The sequence below is a fragment of the Petaurus breviceps genome, unplaced genomic scaffold (genome assembly GCF_028583685.1).
Source record: "Petaurus breviceps papuanus isolate PSGF00001 unplaced genomic scaffold, PetGlider_PUasm1.0 90730, whole genome shotgun sequence".
Classification (NCBI taxonomy): domain Eukaryota; kingdom Metazoa; phylum Chordata; class Mammalia; order Diprotodontia; family Petauridae; genus Petaurus; species Petaurus breviceps.
In genome coordinates, this window is record NW_027187324.1 from 10,568,651 (window position 1) to 10,588,425 (window position 19,775).

The window sequence follows — 19,775 nt, forward strand, 5'->3', positions numbered from 1 at the left end:
GGCAACTGGGAAATAAGATATACAGATGCTGGGGTATAGAAATCCATCTTGCCCTACTAGAAAGTTAGGGAGGGGATAGGGGAGAATAAAGAAAGAGCAGATTGGGGGAAGGGGTATTCAGTAGGCTCACTATCTTGGTGTGGGAGATAGGGGAAAGATGGGGAGAAAATTTGTAACTCAAAATCTTGTGGAAATCATTGTTGAAAACTATAAATAAATAAATAAAAGATCTTTTAAAGTAACAAATAATAAATAAAAAAATAAAATAAGAGAGCCCCAAATAGAATCATGGATAACGGGACACAACTGAAATGACTGAACAATAAATCTAACTGTTGGTATTCTTAATGGGTGTTTTTTGAGCAATGGCCAGGGAGCTGACACACACTTTTTAAGTAATTGAAACACATCCATTATGATAGTCTCATTACACATTAAGCAAAAGCCATGTAGAAGGAGGTAGATAAATAGAAGGATGGCACTTTGATGCTCCTCAGTAAGACAAAGAAGGTAATTGTTTGAGTGGTTTCATCACGTACCTAAAGAAACATTGCATAGGACACCTTGTTATCATATCCTGAAACGACTAACATGAGTGTAAGCAGACAACCCTATAAAATGTAGTTTTCATCTGTTGCCGAGGATGAAGAAATAGAGAAATTGAGTAAAAAGTTTGATAAGGACCTCAAAATTTATTCAACATAACCTTTGACACAGTGACTTCAATTGTAAAGACAGACACAGAGAATGGAGACATCTCTATTGAAATATGTAGGTTAGACCAAGGAATGAAGAATCCAAAGGCTTGTAGTATACTCATAATCCACTCAAATGTACATTAGGAATATTTTCCTTTAGAAGGTGTTGGATGTGATGAATATGACATCACAAAAATTGAAATTGCCAGGTAACCACTGGCTACTATAATTATAGCTAATGCTTATGTTTTCTAAATATAATTACAGTTTACAAAGAGTTTTAAATGTGTTAAGTCATTTGATCCTCACAGCAGCACTCTGAGATCAGTACTATTCTTATTCCCTTTTCACAGATGAATAAACTGAGGCACAGAAAAGCTAAGTTTCTTAACTAGTAAGTATCTGAGGCAATATTCGAACTCAAGTCTTCCTGAATTTATATCCATTGCTCAATCTAACTGCTTTAATATAGGTGACAGTTACCTCATATCAGTTGTCAATTTGCAATCAAATCATAATGTGGTTAGAGTAAACATAAACATAAACACCAATATAGAAGAAAGGCTAAACATATAGGGGAATCATTGATGATGATTAAATGAACTCCGACCTTACATTTTTAAACAAGTTGCCAACTTTTCACAATGGAGAAACAAAGAAAAGGTATTAATACTGGTTCTATCATGTGTTCTTAGAAAAGTTTAATTGAAATAAAACAGTTGCCACAGTGAATTGAAAAAGCTTCAATATATGACCTCAATCACCAAAGACTTGATCTTGCTAAGTGGAGAGACATATTAGCCAAGGGCAGTGTTGTTGTAAAGTAAAAGTTCATTTTCAAAACATTTCAGAAGAGGAACATGGGAAATTGTGAGCACTAATGCTTCACAAAGTGGGAAAAGGAAAAAAAAAACAGCAGAGAGGAAAACAAACCTGTTAAGACTTTGTCATGAGACTCAGCTGAGTCAAAACATCCTGAGGGTTTTTGTTGAAGAAATAGGAAAGAGGACAACAAATGGAGATGAAATGGAAGAGGTTGGCCAGCATTTCTATGGTAACAGTGGAATTACCATATTTGAACTTTACTACCTTCCCTAGCTGGAAGTGACCTGTTCCCCAGAAAGTCTATCTTCATGTTCCAAAGAAAAAGCCACCCTTTTCAAATCCTTCTGGTATGGTATTTGGCTAAGGTATGGTTAACATAATTTCTCTTGACCTCAAGGATCAAAGGTCTGCATTCTGGGAAAGAGAACTCGGTTGGTTCCATCACAGACACAAGTTTGAAGAGAATGAAAACTCATTTGTTAAGCACCTATGTACCAAGTGCTGTGCTGAGCACTTGGATACAAATAGAAAAATTGAGATAACCCCTGATTTTAGGAAACTCACACTCTTTTTGGAAGAAAGAACAGATAGGAAATATGGATGGATGGAAACCTGGAGGATTGCTGGGGAAGAAAGCATACCTATCTAACTTTTGGCATCCTGGGCAAAGGCTCAGTGGTTCCACACTAATTAGGGTCACTGAACTAGGACAACATTTGACTCTCTCCAGTCATGACTTGTTAGTCATTTTTGTTGCATACCTCCCAGTTTGAAAATTGTTCTCATCAGTAGGGAAAGAAGTAAGCTAATAGTTGAGTAAAAACAAGAACTCACATTTATATAGTATATTGATGTTTAGAAAGCATTTCTCACCATCATGCATTATCATCATTCTTTGCACCCCAAGTAACCATCCTTCCTTTAATTGATCTTTATCTTGTCCCAAGTGCAGCGAAAAAGTGTTGTTTTTTATATTTCCTTAGAATTCATCATCTTTGGGTTCCTCTGAATCATCCTAGACTGTGGTATCTTAGCTATCACGTTTGTGGACTTGTTGATACCTGTTCCCAGCCATCTAGGATGTACATTAGACTACACTCGTAATTCTCTTCTTTATCACAATCTCTAACATAGCATATTAACTTTCCACCAAGGTTCCCATCATTTTAGCTTTGTCAACCAACTTTTCCTTATCCATCAGAATCCGAAAAAGCAGTTCTTCTTATGGCTTCAACCACCTTCTGAAGGATGAAATTATTGGTAAATCAAACCAAGAAAAAATTATTTATTGAGCATTTAGTGGAGAACTCCAACAAATGTTTGGAAAATTGGAAGTCTAACATTACAACTCTATTCTGTCTCTAGGCTAACATTGTAGTCTATTTCCCTGACTTATCACTAAATTTCTTCTTCTGGCTAGATGTTGAATAATTTATTCCCACAACAATATCTCCTCTTTCCTTCCTCCTACTGATCTGTTCCCTAATGCTCTCTGCCATGTTTTTTTTTCCTTTCAATTCATGGATTGCCTCGTAGTCGTATATATTCTATACTGCCTCTAAGCTATATACATGTGTGTATTATTAATTATATATGTGTGTACACACACATATAATATGTATATGTATACTTGTACACATACATATATACACTATACTGTCTCCAAGCCATATATATTTATAAATATAAGGCATATATATGTAATTTATATATAGTGTATGTGTGTAGATATACATATATGTGTGTGTATCCCTGTGTGTACATACATGTATGTGTAAGTATGTGTGTATACATACATATATCTTAGAAGTATTGTTGTATAATAGGTAGAAAGCTGGCTTCAAAACTGATAAGATCAGGTTTCAAGTCTTGCCACTAGCACATACTAACTTTGTGAACTTAGAGTCATTTAACTTCTTTGTGCTTTAAGCAACTCTCAGGCTGGGGTCTCAAACACAAATAGAAACAAGGCCACTAAACCATACTCAATGTTCCCCTTGAGACTTCTATTTGACTTAGAAAAATATATACTAAGACAATCTATTGTGTTTTTATTTATTTTGTCAATCATTTCCCAATTACATTTTAATCTGGTTCACACTGCAGGGGGCTACATGTTTGACACCTCTGAAAATCTTGGAAGAAAAGAGTTTACTTACAGTAGAGATCCCAGTGCCCATGCAGTCACAGGCCCAGTCTCTAATTACTGCCCTTTTTATCTAAACTCTGTTTCATTTAACTCTGATGCAAGAAGGAGCAAATAAAACCTAGTTTCAGCAACTGCTGAGATCAGATTTTCATCTTGAATTAGAATCTCTAGTTTTCTTTTTTCAGTACCCCAAACTCTATGCATTATAATAGACTATGTGCATTACCTTCTAAGGCCCTTCTTCTAGGTTACTGTCTCCAATATTTCAGAGATGCCCATAAGAGGAAAAAGTTCAAAAACCATGAGTCAAAGGATCATAGATGTAGAGATAGAAGTATCCTGAAGGGCCATAGAATTCAACCTCCTGATTTTACAAATGAGAAAAGAGAGAAAAAGTGCCCAGGGTCATACAACTTGTAAGTATTTAAGGTAATATTCAAACTCAGGTCTTCCTGCCTAAAAGTTCTTGTAGGTGGGAAAAGCACTACCATAGGTTCTCCTCCTCCTCTTCCTCCTCCTCCTCCCCTCCCTGCTCCTTCACCTCTCATTCTTGTCCTCTCTCTCCTTCTTCTCTTTCTTCCATCTTTCTCCTCCTTACACAGGGACCAAAAGGTAAAAAGGTCACTGTACTAGTCATAACTCCACTGTTGACTAGGAAATTACTTTCCCAGAAGCTGGCTCAAAAAGACTACAGCTGTCTCCAGATGGAGCAACTTGGTATAGTGGGTAAAAAGCTGACCTTGGAGTCAGGAAGGCTTACATTCAAGCTTTACTTCTGACATGTACTGACTGTGTGACCTTGGGCAAGTCACTTAATCTCTCAAGGCCTTCAGGATACACTCCAAGACTATAAATTGCAGAGGAGGTGCCAATTTAAATTGATAGAGTGAATTTCCTATACCAACGAAATAACAGGTAAAAAAAAATATGGGTTACTTGAACAAATTCAGAGATTCAGTGAAAGAATTGAAATGCAAAGTAACGTCTAGAAATCATTGGAATTTTAGTTTGATAGAATCATTGGAGTTTTTTTTAAAAGCAATTGGGGTTAAGTAACTTGCTCAAGATTACACGGCCAGTTATTTCTGAGTGTGGTGCTGAGCACCTGAGCCCGGATTTGATCCAGGTCATCCCGACACTAGAGCCGGTGCTCCTACTCGCTGAGCCACCTGGCTGCCCCTAAGGAATTGGGGTTAAGTAACTTGCTCAAGGTTACATGGCCAGGTGTTTCTGGGTGGGTACTAAGTGTCTGAGCCCGGGATTAGATCTCCAGGTCTTCTCAACACTGAAGCCGGTGCTCTTACTCGCTGTGCTACCTGGCCGCCCCAAGAATCATTGGAGTTTTACTAAAAAAAATTCACGGGAAAGAGCTTGAAAGAGAAAGAGCATTCAAAATAACTATGTAATGCATTGGTGGCATAATCATCATTTTATTCTCCCATATCCAAGGAGTTTTAAAAAGCTTTCCTTTTCTATTTCCAACTATCCCATTTCTCCCCTCTGTTTCCTTCTCTTTTCTCATATAGTCAGTAACCTTTTTTTAGGCTTTTACTACCTCTTTCTTGGACTATCGCAATATCTTCTTAATTGATATCTCTGTGGTCAAGCCTCTTTCCACTCCAATCTATCCTGCCAAAGGTGACAGTCCTTAAGGGCACATCTGTCCACGTCCCTTCCCTATCCAATAAACTCCCATTTGATTTAAGAATTAAATATAACCAATTCCAGATTAATAGAATGATAGGAATCTAGTAAGTCCTTTAAAAATGCTTCATTCATTCATTCATGGAGAATATTTCAAACTGGGTACAGGCCAGTGCTCAGTGTTAAGGGAAAAAGGGAGCTTGTACATTGTACCCCCAGTCTCTGAGGCAGAAAGATCCCCTGTTCCAGAAGAATGCTCAAACACTCATTCTTAAACACTAGACCTAGAAATGTTCATTCTTTATTACACAGACAGCAGGTCTTGTGGCTTCCTCCCAGCATCATTCTGAGGGCTAGAAAGAGATGCAGCTGCTAAGAATATCTATGGGGAGAAGAGATCAAAGAACGAGCTGTCAGTGGTGGCTAAGCCAAGCTCACTAACTCATTCTAAGGGCTTAGCTCATATTTCAGGCAATAAAGTCATTGAAGATGTATGATATGAATACTCCAGGTCCTTCATAGGAGAGAAGAAACCTTTTCAGCTTGACCAAAGGTCCTATTTTCAAAGCGTCAGCAGTTATGGCAAATCCCCCAAACCAAAAAGGTTTGTTGCTATACTCTCGACACATTTGCTAGCAAAGGGAAATGAAGAAGACAGGTGGTGATTTGGTAAGAGCTGAGGTCCTGAGAGCTTTTACAACTCTGAAATTCTGTGATTCTGTGACGGTGGTAGATGGGGAAAGAGAGGAAAAGGGTACATTGCAAAATGAGCTAAAGGCCCAAATGGTCTGGAAATATGAACATATTTAGCATTCAATTTCTCTTATATTTTTAGTTGTAAAATCAAATGGCAGAAAAAAACAATCCATTTCAAAATCTGACTTCCCATTGCAGGTAACTTTATTTCAAAAGTTCCCCTGGGATGAATCTCTGCAATTTTAGTCTCAGCTTAAAGAAAAATTCCGTTGCACATTTATGCAGAGAAGGTGGTGTGTTTTTGAATCAAATGAGCTTGAAGGAAGTCCCATGTTTTAAGGGTTAGCCCAGAAACAGCTGTTCTGGTAGCTCTTGCCCTTCCTGCTGCCTTTTTTTTTTTTTTAATACATAGTCCTAGGGTTTTGAAAAACACCTCCTGTAGAACAACATGATATTAGTGTTGGCTGCCAACTAGAAAGAAGCATTTAGATGATTAAAAGAAGCAAAAGATACCTTTCTTCTTTCTTTGCTAAAGCTATTAAATCAATACCTGCTTTTTTTGGATAATAAATACTAGAAAATGTTCGGCAGGTGGTATAGGGAAACAGTGAGTTCCACATTAAAAAAAATACACACCAAAACTGAATTGTAAAATAAAATGTGTGAATCATTATCCAAAGGGCCCAGGGGTGCTTGGAACTACTGATAGCAAAAGACATCCCTCCAGGCTCTGGCTTGGGCCTCCTGCCTCTCAACCACCTTTTAGCTCTGATTTCTACACAAATGCATGCCTAGTCAAAATACATTGAGAGGAATGGTATAAAGGGATTTAGTAGAAAGGAGGTAGGCCTAGGAAGAGAGGCACCATGGCAATGGGACCATGGAGATGGCAGTCCAACTGTTGCAGGTTGGCAAAAGATTATAGGCCAAAGAAAGAAATATCAACCAGTCTTATAGGGAGGACTATCCTCTGTCATGTTGGCATCCTGGGGGAGAAACACTGATAGCTCAACCTGCTATATCTCCCTAATGCTATCACTTGTGTTTCAAATTAAATATGGCCCAAGTTTGGGAAGGGCTGCCATAGTTCTCTCTCCTCCTTGGACATAGACATTCTCCACTCTCACAATGAAACTTTAATCCTGTTCATGCCATGTCTTGGCTTCACTTTCTTTTCAATAACTTCCCAGAAATTGTATGTTGCTCAAGTGGGTGTTAAGTATTCCGGCTACATAGTCAAAGTCTATGTTGGGGAACCAAATCACTAGGTATCCCAGTACCTTAAAACCTCTGAATGGTCCTAAGACCGTCATAAATGAAGTACATCCTAGGAACTTCACAAATGAGGCATATCAAGATTAAGGCAAGGAGCCTGTGCTCCGGGAGATATGATGTCATTCAATTAATTAACAAGAATTTACTAAACATCAGCTGTTTGCCAAACATTGTTGTAGGCACTGCAGATATACATACAAAGAATGATAGTATCTATTCACAAGGAACTTAAATTCTAATGGGGAAACAACAAATACATGTATAAGTATCATATATAAGGTCTCTGGTCTTATTGAAGTTTTAAACTTTAGTAAAAACTGCACTGAGACTTTGGGGACATGCATGTATGGCAGGTAGGTGGCACAGTGGATAGAGTGCTGGGCCTGGAGTGAGAAAGAATGAGTTTAAATCTGATCTCAGACACTTAGTTGCTGTGTGACCCTGGGCAAGTCACTTAAGCTCTGTTGGCTTTAACAAAAGAAATTGCCAAACCATTCTAGTGTTTTTGCCAAGAAAACCCCATAGACAGTATTGGCATGATATGGGCCATGAAGTCACAAAGAGTCAGACATGACTGAATGACTGAAGAAAAACAACAATGATATAAGTTTATGTAGAATGTCATTCTCTTTATATAAATAAATACAAGGTAGTTTGGGAGGGAAAGTATGAGCAGTTAAGAGAATCAGGAAATGTTCCATGTAGAAGGCTGGGCCTAAGCTGTGTTTTGAAGGAAGAGAGTCTGTCAAAGAGGTGGAAGTGAGATACATATTCTAGGCATGGGGGACAGCCACAGGATATGCCCAGAAATGGAAGCAAGAGTGTCCTTTGTGAGGAATGGAGAAAGGGCCAGTTTGTCTGAATCAAAAATAGAAGGGGGAGGGGGGGAGAAGGGTAATTTATAAAGAGTTTAGAAAGATAGGTGAAGGGGCGGCTAGGTGGCACAGTGAATAGAGCACTAGCCCTGGAATCAGGAGAACCTGAGTTCAAATCCAGCCTCAGACACTTAACACAAATACTAGCCGTGTGACCTTGGGCAAGTCACTTAACCCCCATTGCCCTCCCAAAAAAAGGCAAAAAAAAAAAGAAAGATAGGTGAAGACCAGGTCGTAAAGGGCTTTAAAAGATAAACAAAAGAGTTAATTTTTTTTTTCCATTTTCTAGGGGCAATAGGAAGCTATTATAGTTTGTTGAATAGGTGAATGTTATAATCAGATCTGTGCTTGAGGGAATGTCCCCAGTGCTCCTCAATGGTTTTGCCGTCTCCAGATTCTTTCCTTCAATCATTCCTGTACTCCTTGGTCTTGCCCCTAGGATACATTGCAGAATATGATTGAATGGGTTGGTTTATTTCTTTCCATTTGGACACTTGGGTTGGGGGAAATGGAAGAAGATGAAGTTGGGAGTTCCTGCACTAGTTGGGGGCAGAAACATCCAGGAAATCAGTAAGTTGGGTAAAGCTCAACAAGAGCTTACTAAGTGCTTTCCAATGTGGCACATGGGAAAGCTCTCTTCTCCATATTCCCATGTGCCAGGCACTATTAGTACTGAGGAAGCAAAAAACAGTCCCTGCCCTTGACTTGACATATAGATCATGGAACTGAAGGAGAAGATTTGGTAAAGTGCTATCTGAAATAGAACTAGGAGTAAAAAAAAAAAATAGGATCAATATTATATCTGAGGGGTTAGCATAAGGCAAGTTCTTAGAGCAGGGCCACCATAGATCAGTATCAGTTTTGAGTATTGAGCTGGACAAAGGATCATCTCATTTTGCTGCCCTGAGTTGTTCTTCTGGCATGATATAGTTGTATATCTGACTGTACAGCCATCCCTGCCCTCTAGCTCTCTCTAAATCTGCTTTAGCTAGAGAATTTCCTTCAAAACTTTGAAGATTTCCCTCCAAGGCAATGATGGAATGTAAGCAGTATTTATCATCATTCCACTCCTTAGTTTGTCTCTCTGGTCCTAGGGAATGGGTTTGGTATTATATGGTTGGTTGATAGCATTCAACCTGAAGATAATGCCTTGGTTGCCAGGTCCTTTCTCTTAGGCAGTAAGCGGCCTTCTTCACAAATTATTGGAGTTAGTACCATGTTTCTGGGCATCAATGATTTCCTTCCAAAGGGATTCTTCTTGCCTTTCCATGAGCCCTGACAATGTGAATGAGTCTGGAAGGTCTCTCTCTCTCTCTCTCTCTCTCTCTCTCTCTCTCTCTCTCTCTCTCTCTCTCTCTCTCTCTCTCTCTCCCTCTCCTTTCTTTCTTCTCTCTCTCCTCTCACTCCCTCTCTCTCCTTTCTCTCTCTCTCTTCTCTCTCTCTCTCCTCTCACTCCCTCTCTCTCTCCTCTCTCTCTTCTCTCTCTCTCCTCTCACTCCCTCTCCTTTCTCTCTCTCTCCTCTCTCTCTCTTCTCTCTCTCCTCTCTTTCTTCTCTCTCTCTTCTCTCTCTCCTCTCACTCCCTCTCTCTCTCTTTCACTTTCTCTTTCTCTCCCTCCTCCTCCCCCCCCTGTATTTGTATGGAATTTTGTGGGAAAATGAGCTTTAAGGTGGAGTGTTATCACTGATAGGCCATAAGATTAACTATCAGAGTAATGGGAAGAGTGCTACTGCTTCCTAGGAGGGTGCTATCTTCTCTGAGATTCCATGTACTCAACCATACATAGTCCCTTACATGTAAGCATTGCCCTAGGTTTCTATAGTTACCAAATGCTTACCTTTTATATACCTTTTTGATCGCCAATTTTTCTATTGACTTTCTTCAAGATTCTCTAAGTATGATGTAATGGAGTTCTAGAACAACTGTTGTATTAGAATTGTAGCCTTCTTAGCTAATCTGGGTAGCTTTATCATTACACATACGAGATGAATTGACTACCATTTCCCATAGCATCCACATTCTCCTCCCAGTGGGGAAGGTGCCAGAAATAGCCATAGCACACAAGATACCTGATACAGGATAATGCAAATAAAATACACTCTCTGTGCTCCCCCTCCACCATCTACCTTCCTGCTGATCAAGTCACAGGGGATATGTTCATACAAGGGGAACTCTCCAGGTGAATGACAATGCAGTTACATCCTTCCTGAACCCTGAGGTTTCAGACTATTTCCTCTACAAATAACCATATCTACTCAGAGACAATGGGGTTGTGGCCAGTATTCTTCCTCTTTAAATAGCAAAGCTCTATGTCACTCCAATCTCCAGCAATGCAATTACTAGCTATCTAGTTGACCCGTTGTCAAAGCTGCTATTTCTCCCATATGCTTATGCTAATATCTTCAGTGTTTTTGCAGGACTGCTTTGTAACAAGCTCCCTCTGGTAGCAATCTGCTAATGTTATGGTGATGCAGCAATTAGGTGCAAGAAAAGGTGAGAATGAGAGTAATAGTTTAAGTGGAGTCATGGTGGTCAAGGGAGAGGTATAGAACATAGGAGAACTTTGGAGAGAATGGAAAGGTACCATTCATTGTGGTGCTAGGCAGGGTAGCATCACCGGTATGGCTCAAGTCATTAGACTGGGGGAAATATTTTGAAATTTCGAAAAGATTTTGAAAAAAGTAAGTAACTTTAATGGATAAGTGATGTGTTTCACTCATCATTGAGGAGGTGGAGAAGTAGGTAAAGCAGAATGGATACATTTACTAGGTCCTCCAGCATAATGCAGCAGGCACTGTCTGGCCAACATCAAGGTCTCTCCAGGCAGATAACTCTGTCAGGGGATCTTGAGCCAGATGAGACTCCAACTGGTCATGATTATACTCAATTCAGGGTAGCCTCACACTTCACTTATAATCAAGTCACTTCTGGCCAATGTCCACCCTGGGATTCTTGCCTTTCTACCTCAATCCAAAGTTCCCAGACTTCCCCCAACTCTGCAAAGCTCCTGTATCCCACACTCCTATAGTGCTTCCTTCCAGCTGGGAAAAATTAGATTTCCCATCAGTTCCACTGCTGAGAGGGGTTGCAGATATATGCCTTTAGCAAGAGGTGGAGAAGCCCATCTAACACTATTCCTCCTCCTGTTTAGATAAAAGTGAACTGAGTATGGGTATATGAATCTTTTGCCTGTTGTTAGGAAAGCTTCATGTAATAGAGAAAGGGTTAAATGACCATGGAATTCTTAGCCCCAATGCTCACACAGATGACTAGGGGGTGGGTAGGGAATACTCCAGATTCAAAAAGATGACTGTTTCTTGACTGTGGCCAGCTTAGAGTGCACAAAATGGAATAGTTGAATAAGCTGGGGGATGAGGGATAGGGTGGAAACTGTCCACCATATCTGTAGCTAGTTTAATTTTCTAGAGTGCTGGAGATACTCCAGACCATTATGGTCTAATTGGACCAAAAAAAGGTACTGAGCTTTCACCAAGTGATGATACCAAGTCTCAAGTGGCACTTTAACTGTTAGCAGCCCTTTCCCCCCAGATTGTAGAATTCTTTTTGAGGAATTCTACTTTTAGTGAAAAAATGAACAGGGCCAAAGTGACTGGAAGGAGGGTGGTTACAGAGTAAGGGTGGAGCTGGCTTAGGACAGGATATACTCTACCCCCAAGTCAAAGGTATCTGTCTTTGTTAGAAACCACATCCAAGGGTCTGGATATACCAACACCAGGGCATTGCTGAATTTTTACTTCCAGTCCCTAAATAATGCTTCTATACCTTGGCAGTAGTTATGATATTCTGGAATTGCACAAATGGAGGTGGTAATGTGAAATGTTCAGAGGCAACTAGCTGACATATTGTTTCTACACAGTCCCACTGGAGATAAGCAGAGTAGGAGAAAATCATCCCTTTGTCCAAATAAGTCTTTTTTTTTTTTTTGGCCAAGTTAGTCACCCATTTCTCAGTACAAATAGAAATAGAGCAGATTTAGTTAGTCTAAAACTTCATATCCTTGTGACTTCTTCCCCTCTTTATTTTTAAAAGAATTTATTTTATTCTGAAATTAAATAAAACAAGCATTTCCATAACATAATCGATTAGAAAAAAGGTGATTGTACATGAAACATGCAAATATATTATGTACAACTTGCTATATTCCTTTTAAATATAGAATAAAGCTGTCATGTAACTTTCTTTTTTTCCCTTTTTTCTTCTTTCCCCTTCCCTCCCTCGCCCTAGAGATGGCTGCCTTTAGACACAAATTTGTGTGTTTTGGTTTATATATATATATATATATATATATATATATATATATATATATATACATGAAAATCACTCTATACTTCCATTCATTAATTCCTTTTCTGGATGCAGATAGTATCTTCTTTAATATGTCTTTTGTAGTTAATTTGGGTGTTTACAATAGTCAAAATGACTTAGTCACTGCTCTTAAAACAACATTGCTGTTACAGTATACAATGTTCTCTTGGTTTCACTCATTTTAATCTTCATTATTTTGTGTAAGTCTAGCCATGTTTTTCTAATATCATTGTGCTCATCATTTCTTATAGCACAATGGTATTCCATCATAATCATATACCACAACTTGTTCAGCCATTCCCTAGTTGATGGGCCTCCCCACAGTTTCTAGTTTAGGCCAGGTTCTTATGAGGTTTTGATTGTTTTTTGCTTTTTGGAGCAGGGAGGGCAGGGCAATTGGGGTTAAGTGATTTGCCCAAGGTCACACAGCTAGTAAGTGTTAAGTCTCGGAGGCTAGATTTGAACTCGGGTCCTCCTGACCCCAAGGCCGGTGCTCTATTCACTACACCACCTATCCGCCCCAGGTTCTTATGAGTTTTATGGGGTTTTTAAATAAAGTTGCAGTATAGGTAGGCCTAGACAGTGAGGCAAATGGGGTCATCTTTAAGAAACTGGAAGACCTGGTTACAAATTCTAGCTCTGACCTTTACTACCTATATGACCTCAAGTGAGTCAGTTTTTAGTATTCATTTTCTTATCTGCAAAATGAAAAGGTTGAATCAGGTCACTTCTGTGGTCCTTTCCAGTTCTAGAGCTATGATTCTGATGACTCAGTTACATATTGAAATATGAATAAATTCATACCCACTGCTTGATAGGATGCAGCAAAATTTTCTATCCTATTCTTACTTGTTCAACATGGATCAGATCTGGTAATCTCCCTCTAAAACTGGCTGTTTCCATGGGCAGCATCTGGATCACCATGTGGAAAGTGGTCGATTATTCCACAATAAAGTCTGTCCTCAACAAAGCTAGAAGATTGGGATCAAAGAAGGTCAATTCATAGAGTTTATTTTTTATTTTATCTGTTTGTAGTGGATATTGCCTCTTAAGGCAAGCCATAGACCTGTCAATTGGAAGATGAGAAAGTAACCTTGACATCACCCTGTGGAACATTGTAGAGTGATAGTCCAAAAACTAATTGCATTTAATCAATGAAGTCAGAAATATTTGTGGTCAAGTAAAAAAAATATCTTGGAAGCTCTACCTGAGGTCCTAGGCCCTCACCAATGTGTGTCCAGCTAGGCTTAATGAGTGGCATTTGCTTCAGAAAGGGAAATGCCCTGCTTGCTGGCTGCATGTTCTCAGTAATTGTTGAGCCCATTTCCTATTGTGGTGTGACTTTATGGGACTGAAGTGCTGACAGCTGTGTTGGGGTCATCCACCACGACCCTTGGTTGGTTCCCTTCGAGACTGAAGGGCAGTTTGCCTAGAACATAGTAAGATTGTGGTATTCTCCTGGATCTCATCTCTGGGAGGGGTCTGGATCAGGACCTATCATGGATTATAACCAAGGGATTCTTTCTCCAATTCATGACCTCCTGAGCAGCCAGGTGGTGCATTGGATTGAGAACTGTGCCAGGAATCAGGAGGATCTGAGTTCATATTTGGTCTCAGACACATACTAGTTGTGTGACGTCAGGCAAATCACTTAACCTCTGTTTCCCTCACTTTCCTTGACTGTAAAATGAGGATAATACCATGTTTCCCCGATAATAAGACACTGTCTTATTATTTTTTTTGGATAGAAAAACACCAGAGGGCTTATTTTCAGGGGAGGGCTTATTTTAATGAACATTGACAGCAATTTTAATAAACAGGTAAATGTGAACAAAAAAATGTACCTTTATTCAATAATGATCATGTCATCTTCTTCAACAACATCGTCATAAGTGTCCATACCCTGAAATCCGTCCTGGATGTCTTGCGCCTCCATTTCCTTCAGAAGAAGTGGACCCAATCTGTCATGTCCAGCAATATAACTCTCTTTAAATGAATATGTCTTGTCCAGGTAACCTGCTCGTAGTGCCTTGGCGACACAGCTGTCAGTAATTTTATCCCATGACTTCTTCACCCAAGTCACGACTTCTTGCAGACAGGGCTTCACAAAGTTTCCACGCTGATTTCTTTCCATTCTATTTTCAATGTAGTCATTGACTTCCATGCGCAAATGGTCCTTGAATGGCTTCTTTATTGCAATATCAAGGGTCTGGAGATAGGCAGTCATTCCTGCAGGAATCATTACTTGATCTATTCTTCTCTCTGCAAGGAAGTTCTTCATTTCTTTAGCGCGGTGAGTGCTGGCTGAATCCCAGACTATCAGACCTCTTTGGTTACCTCGCATAACAAGTGGCAGCATTAAATCAACCCACTTTCTTATAATGGCTTGTGTACACCAGGCTTTTTCAGTTTCAAGAACGTAAATGCCAGATATACGTTCAATCTTATCTTTCTTGCCCTTACTGATGATTAGAGGTGTGGCTTTCTTTCCATCCAAACGAATTGCCAAAACACAGGTGACCCGTGCACTTTCATAGCCAGTGGTGGGAATGTAGATTGACGTTGCACCCCTGTGATGAATTGTTGTTTGAGATCCTTGTCCCATAAACACTGCAGTTTCATCTATAGCAATCATATTGCAGGTTTGGTACTTGGAAATGTCAATCCTATCAATAAAGGACTTGAATGCAAGTGCACGTTTAATAACTTCAGCATCTTCCAGCTTAAACAGTGTTGTTGATCTTCTTAGGGACAGTTCATACCATTGAAGGAAACCGTCCAACCAGTGTTGTGATGCTTTGAATCCTTCTGAGACCATTTCAAACTCTGGTGCCATTGAAAGGGCAAATGCTTGAATATCAGCCCTGCGCACAACCAAGGCCTTTGCTCTCCTGTCAGCAATCCATTCACCAATGAGGATCTCCAAGTCAGGATATAAGGGCTGCTGACCTGATCCAGACCTGCGCTTTTTCCCTTTTCCCTCATCCACCTGTTGATTGAGGTTATTATAATCTGCTCTCCATTTTCTGACCATTCAAAGATCCAAAAGTTTTTCTTTACAGAAAACTGCAAGATTCTTGCCATGTGACTCCTCTACAATAGCTTTCTTATACTCGACAGTATAGCTCTTCCTTTTTGTACTCATGTCTGGGGGTCAAAACAGACAGAATAATAAAATTATGACCATCAGTCCTTCTTTTCACTCCATCATGCCCCCTGAGTTCTTCTTTTTTCCTCCATCATGCCCCCTCACTCCAGCTTACATACCGGGTTTTTATGTTGTCCTGCCTCAGCTCTCCTCCACGGCACTGCTCTCAATGGCGCCAGCAAGCAAATCACTGGGGAAGAACAGGATGATGCGCTCACTGCTGCAGCTCTGATTGGATGCAGCTCGGAGCACGGCATGCGTTTCACCCGAGGGGGGGGGAGGACGGTGCATACAGAGGGTACCGTAATGTAGCGTGTAGCGCAGGGGATAGCCTTCACTACAGTAGCAATCTCAATAGGGCTTATTTTTGGGGGAGGGCTTATTTTAGAGGAATCTTACACAGTAAGGGGAGGGCTTATTTTCGGGATAGGTCTTATTATTGGGGAAACACGGTAGCAGTATCTACCTTGTAAGGTTGTTGTGAAGATCAAATGAAATAGTATTTATAAAGAGTTTTGCACAGTGTGTCACACATGGCATGAACTATATAAATGCTTGTTCTTTCCCTTTTCTTTCCTCCCAAATTTGGGCAGTAGGAGATTGGTATTGGGGTTAGGTAGACAGGAAGTTCCTGCACAGATAGGGTGCAGAATCATTCAATGAGTCAAACTAAGATCAATAATCAATGTGTATATATTAGGAAGAGGCAAGGGGCTGAGGTTTGAGCTAGAGGAAGTTATCCTGATGTAAGCAACAAGGTATCAAGCTTAATTAATTTTCTCAATTTATTTCACTGATTTATTCTACAGATGTGGTGTGTTTTTATGCTTTCCTTTCCCCGAATGGGTGGTGGTGGTGATGGTGGTCATGGTGGTGGTGATGGTGGTGTAAGCATTTGCACCTCTGAAATAAGCAAATGCTATGAATCAGGGCTTGAATTGTTGTTTTTTTATTGTTTGTATTTAAGAAAGTGATAAAAATTGTTGATAATGCAGATTAAGTTGAAAAGCATTCTGTATACATTTCTTCCTCTACAGAGCTGTTGCTAAATATTACCAGCACATGCCTGGGTGTAGTCCTCAGCTGAGCACAGTAAATCAGTGCCTTCCTATGGTCCATAAGCAATATTTCTCTCTATTTCAAGGGACTGTGATTTCTGAAGTTGATGGTGGTGGTGGTGATAGTGGTGATGGTGGTGGTGGTGGTGGTGGTGATGGTGGTGGTGGTGGCGATGGTGGTGGTGGTGGTGGTGATGTTGATGGTGGTGGTGGTGGTGATGTTGATGGTGGTGGTGGTGGTGATGTTGATGGTGGTGGTGGTGGTGATGGTGATGGTGGTGGTGCTGAAAGTGGTGCAGATGCATTTGAATCCTTCTGAGATAGAGGGTTCTTGATACAGCAATCCTTACTTATCTCCAGGGCAAGGCCAAGTTGAAGGAAGGGTACACAGAGAAGTCCATGATTTTGCTGACTTTAAAAAATTATCATTGTGACAGAAAATTTATATAAATATAAAGCATCACAAATATCTTAGTACAAAGTATAATACCTCTAAAGTTACCTACATAGGGTTGAAATTAATCTTTTGTCCAAAACTGTCATAATAAAGGGAACCCTCCCCCCATACAGATTAACATTTCCATTCATTCATCCAGTAACTATTTTTTGAGCACTTAACTATGCCAAAGTATGACAATTTCTCCATCTAAACCACTTTTACCCAAAGCCTGTCTATCCTGCCAACATTGTGACTGCTTAGCTATATTTATATATTTTCTCAGAACAGGTTTTCAGGATGACATGCAAGTCACATTCATCAGGATCAATGCAAGCCCATCCAATGGCATGTACAAATCTGAACTTTGGTCATAGATGGAGAAATTTCAGTTTTCATTTTCATCTCAGAGGGAAACTGGTTTCTTGCTTGATCTCCTATCACTGTGTACAAATGATAGTATTGGTACCTGCTAAAGTTCCAGGCTCATTGCCCTGTTCCAAGGACTAACTGGTGCCTTCTTTCTTGCACAGTAGTCCTGTGACTCTGAGGTATCAAGGAATACTAAAACCTTGGGAACTGCAAACCACTTCTTAGAAGCTAAAGGAGTTCTATTTTTTTCCCTTTAAATAGCACGTGTACAGAATGACCTGTTTTCCTATACTCCTATACATTTGTAACACTGTGGGAGAGGCAGTGGGATAGCTGGGTAGCAAAGTGAATAGAACATTAGACCTGGAGTCAGGAAGACATCTTTATGAGTTTAAATCTGGCATCAGATACTTACTAGCTGTGTGATCCCTGGAAGTCACTTAACCCCATTTGCCTCAGTTTCTTTATCTGTGAAAAATGAGCTGGAGAAGGAAATAGCAAACCACTCCGATATCCTTGCCAAGAAAACCCCAAATGGGGTCATGAAGTCAGATACAACTGAAATGACTGAACAACAATAATCTCAACAACAACAAGCAAGAGGTAATAATGAAAATATAGAACTGGGCTTTGAATTTTTTTCCCTTTTACTGGAAAGACTGTAAAGGATGGGTCTTTAACCCATTTAGTGCTGTGGGCCCCTTAGGCATCTGGCAAAACCAATGGACCCCTTCTCAGAATAATATTTTTAAACAATTGAAGGAGATGCTGAGTTTTAGTTCGAAGTTAGTGAAAATAAAGGTGCAATTTTTTTCTCTGTCTAAGTTCACAGAACTCCTGAAATCAGAGTACAGGTTAAGAATTCCTGCTATAAAATGTTTTTACACAACTATGTCATAGGACCGAAAAGGAGTCAAATGTGCCCATTTTAAGAACAGCATCTTATCCTGACACTATGGTTTGACTTAAACGGGACATGGATCTTAACTAAATCATTCTTCCTAATTAGTCTTTTGAAGAGTTGCATGTGTGTGAAAAACATTTCATCTTATACGTGCTTATGATTAACCGATATACAAACTATATAATCCTCTATATACAGCATGCCAGCTAGGTATATCTATGGGGAAGTTACCTTCTCTCTTGAATTAGATAGGTAGATAGGTAGGTAGATAGATAGATAGATAGATAGATAGATAGATAGATAGATAGATAGATAGATAGATAGATAGATAGAGATAGATAGATAGATAGATAGATAGATAGATAGATAGATAGATAGATAGATAGATAGATAGATGGATGGATGGATGGATGGATGGATGGATGAACAGATGGATAGAGCATTTCTAAAGAACTTTCTGCATGGCAGGCACTGTGCTAAAGGTTGAAGCTACAAATTAAAGTGAACATGACTCTCTACAGTCAAGGGGCTTACATTCTGATGAAAAAAGGCTACACATAAAGAAGAGCTGTAAAAAGGATTGGGGTACTCAGGCGAGATCATGATGGGAAGACAGAAATGGTGAGGAGGGCAAGGTAAGGCCATATGCTTATTTATCAGAGCCACAGAAAACCCAGGACTGGAGTCTAAATTTCCCATGTGGTAGAGATATGGGCTGAAAGATTAAGGCCCAATTGAGGCACCTGCACCTGTGACACCTGGTGATTTCTTGCACCTTCTCCTTCCACACATCTGTAAACCCTGCCAATTTCCCAGGTTCTATAGCCCCATAGCTCCTTAAAACTCCCTCTAAAGTTTGTCTCTATTTTCTATCTCACTTAAAAACTTTTATCTGGCTAGATAGGGCTGAGAACCAGAGGAAACAGGGAGAAAATGGAAAAAGGAAGGAAAATCCCATCATCATGTTGCTTCTAGGATTTTCATGATCACTTCTCACTTACCTTGACTGGAACACCCTCTACCCACACCTCATGCACCTTCCACCCTTCCACCTACCAATCCAAGAGCATTGAATTTAGCTAATAAGGTGAGGCAACAGCATTTGTGAAGCCCTTACTATATACATGACATTATGTAAGTGCTAGATATACCAACACAAGCTAAAAGAAAGATGGTCCTTGCCCTCAAGGAGTTTATGTTTTAAAGGGGGAAGGCAGTCCATAGAAAGGAACTGAAAAGCCAGGGGAAGAAAGGTGATGATAAAATCAGGTGAGATAGAAGCAGAGCCAAGAGGGGAATGAGAAATGGCCAGCCTGGACTCCTCCTCAAAACAGAGGTACCTGAGGTACTCATCAGTAAGAGAAGGAAG